Genomic DNA, 3,687 nt, shown 5'->3' with positions numbered 1-3,687 from the left:
CCATCATCACATGTGATGTGGTGGGGCAGTGTGATAATTAAGATATAAAATATTATTATATGAAATATTAGGGTCGAAATTTAGTGTGATCGAGTATAACTTTTTTTATGCTTGACCATTTGTACTAATGATTAATAGTCAACCATGATTTATCTTTTTTGTATTGACCTAGAGACAAATTGACAGTAATACTAAGAAAAATGAATAACCATCTGCCACATATGATGTGCAAACAGCTGCAGGTGATGGACATGATGCATTTTGAGGCCGAAAAAATATGCCTTTACACCGGTGCTTATAGTGACGTTGTCAGATGGATGGGGAGTTTTAATCCATACGCCATACATACATATATCACATATATCGTAAGGATTAAAATGTGTGGATGTACTTAAAATGTAAAACGAAATTAAAATTTTAATATTGAATACTACCTACAACCAAGATTTTTATTCATACAAAGCTTTCGTTGAGAAATAACCATCTCCACATAACGCAGAAGCCACCTCCCTGTCACCCACCTCCCAACCCCGACTTCATTTCTCCCAAGCAAGGGAGCCCGGGGGCCTTTAAATAGGGCGGCAAGAGGGATTTTCCACAAGCCCTAAATCTCCCACATCCGCCGCCGCCTCCTACCCGACAGAACCTGGACGCCGAGTTTTGGAGCGACGCCACCTCCAATGCCACTGGAACTCCTCCTCTAGTCCTCTCGCGGATCGACTTCATCGGATCAGGTCACTGAGCTTGGTCGACGGCTTATGGTCCAACACCCTCTTTCAACCATAGGAGCTATAGCAGCCATCTTCTGACAAGCCGGCCAACAACTCAACAGTAAGTTTTTTTTTTTCCAAGTTTCCTTCAATCCTATTAAACAACATGTTTCAGTTGTCATTTTGTTTAGCGAGCAAAGTAAGAACAATAGTGTTTTTCTCTTCTTCCAATTAATTTCTGTTCTTTTCCCCTCCCATTCCACAATAGTCTGTTCTAATTCTTCTCTTTATTTCCTAGGTGAGAACAACAGCAAGATCCATCACTGCAAAATTTTCTTGTGCAGTGGGATGTTCCAGCTTGGCTGGAGAGATGAGGATAAATGGAGCGTGATTTTAGTTTATCCATGGAACTTCATGAAGGAAAAAAAAACAACTCTAAATTGAGCTTGGCATGGGAGGTATTGGAAAGATTTGTAGGTAAAATATATCTTCTTTTCTTCATTCAATTTTATTTTTTAGATCATCTATCCTAAATTTAGCATATAAAAAAATTAGGTCATTTCTTCCCATAATATTTCCATGCTGAAAAGAAAATTAGAATTCAGTGAATGATCGTAATTAAACTAGAATTAACAAATAAAACATGTTAATTACGTCATCTTTATATACTTACATTTTTAGATGCCTCTTGAAAATTCATTCCATCATCTTTCTTCAAATGATAGCTGATATTAAAGACAACTGAACTCACGCATTTGAGAATGCGAGATATCCAAACTCTGTCATTTCATATGAACATATAAGTTTATGCTGTTGTTAATGTCATGTATTTTTATTTAAGTTTTTTTAATTCTAGGCTTTTAATTAATTTTGTTATTTTTTCCGAACGTGAAGATATAGTTTCTGCAGCAACTCCATACCTATAATTTATTTCAATTATTAATTGCTATTGAAATTGACTTAGTGATAATAACAATGCAAACCCAAAGTCTTATATCTCTCTATAAATTGCCGTGGATACAACTTAGTATTCCAATACTACAACTCCTCCACGTCGATTTTTCCTCATCGTCATCATGAAACTTACAGTGATTTTCATCCTAACATTGATTTTCATTATCTTTGTTTTCAGCGAGGCAAGGAATTTGTTGCAGGCATGTCGGATTTGATTTATCACCGACATGTTACCGTTATAATGTAAGGTTCTGTTGCCTCGTCTGCAATATTACTTATTTCAATCCATGAGTTGGTGTAAGCGATGAATATTTTCATCCTCAATATTTGTGGATTGTGTTTTTATTTCTGTACTAATTAATATTTTAACTAGTTAGTTAGTTAGTTATATATTACATTTCTATTATAACATTTGTATTATAATGTATTTGACGCGTGTAAGAGAGGATGATTTATGATATTATAATATGCATGTTTTAATGAAAATGATGTCGTTTCTTATATTTATTTAGTATTTTTGTGATGTTTGAGTGGTTGTGTATGCATGCGAAACAGTACTGTTATACCCGAGCAGCTCCATCGTATACTGTTGCAGAGCCTCCCTAGCAACAAGAGAGCGATTCGATGTGACACAATAGTATTTATATATATACCTTTCGTTTAATTTACTTGTTTACTGGAACTAACTGTTTGGGTGAAGTTAAGACTACAAATAATTAATTCATTTACAAAATGAGTGAGAACCTCTTATAGAAGAGAGCGATCTGAGAAATATATAGTTGGCGTGCATAGAGCAAGATCAAATCATGTAGAGTGTAGTATAAATCAACGATGTGTTGTAGCCCTACTTTTGAGTACGTAGTTATTAATGTAGGTTTTTCTGTAAAATAAGAGAGTATATATTTGGATCTACAATTCTAGAGACGTTGTATTTGTGGCCAGTAGAATCATAGATATTGGTCGAGAAGAGAACAATGGAAATTTTCTCGGCTCCAATAATAAATCCGACCAACATATTGAATATCACAAATACAGGAAAAAGCAAAGGATCCCCTAAGAAGCTCGTAATGGTCATCCAATTGAGTGAAAGTGATCCGATAGCGAGCCCATTAAACTCAAAGCCAATTTGCTGTGCAGTGAGCGGAGTCAATATTCCATAGCCAACGCACAAAGAGAGGCCGGTTAAGGAAGGGAAGAAGTAGATAAAGAGGAATGATAGGTGTAAGCAATAAAAGTTGCAACGGAGACTAAAAACAAAGAAGTGAAAAAGCCGAGAATTTCTTTTAATGCTCTGAGAAACAAGAGTAAAACAAACATTATATATCAATAATTTCTTTTAATCAGGGATATAATAAGAAGTTAAAATTAACGTACTTGTAGAATGAGATGCCGAGAATAGCATCGGGCCACCACATGTACAGTGAATCCACTAAAAATTTTAAGAACAAACCGGCAAATCCAACCCGAAAACTACACGATTGAATACAAACGGATGATATGCTAATCGATTGCTGGCCGTTGGAAAACGCCAATTCGGAGCAACATCGTTTACAAGATGCAGAGTGGAATGCCGACGACCCATGTCCGGAAGGTTAACACTTGCAGTGTCGGATCATCCGTCGGATGAACGATCAATCACACTTGTTCGATTGGCAAATCATTGGCCAATTAACTACTACTACTTATTATTATTATTATTATTATTATTATTATTATTATATTATGAGAAAATAATGGATTGACATGAAAAATTAAAAAGTTTAGTGTATTATTTACTAAGATAATAAAATTATTAAGATATGCTTTGTTTATAGAATATTGGAACCATAATATATACATATGGGGAAATAATAGGAAAGAGATTAAAGTGGTTTCAAAAATTAATTAATACCCATTATATATATATATATATATATATATATATATATATATATATATATATATATATATAGCAAAGAAATTACTATTCGAAATTAATTGATAGATCTAATTTGATTAACTTTAATCTTATTCCACAAATGTT

General features: G+C 34.1%; 1 long non-coding RNA gene across 1 annotated transcript; it reads left to right on the top strand.

Moving 5' to 3' along the window:
* The first annotated feature begins 491 nt into the window (after positions 1–491).
* Positions 492–2,109, top strand: LOC122048961. Its single transcript, XR_006130757.1, has 3 exons — positions 492–831; positions 1,009–1,187; positions 1,843–2,109. It is a non-coding gene; the product is annotated as an uncharacterized LOC122048961 (long non-coding RNA).
* Positions 2,110–3,687: the final 1,578 nt, after the last annotated feature.

The sequence above is a fragment of the Zingiber officinale genome, chromosome 2B (assembly GCF_018446385.1).
Source record: "Zingiber officinale cultivar Zhangliang chromosome 2B, Zo_v1.1, whole genome shotgun sequence".
In the NCBI taxonomy this organism is placed as follows: Eukaryota; Viridiplantae; Streptophyta; class Magnoliopsida; order Zingiberales; family Zingiberaceae; genus Zingiber; species Zingiber officinale.
The sequence above is the reverse complement of the archived record's forward strand: the minus strand, read 5'-3'. Positions and strand labels throughout refer to the sequence as shown.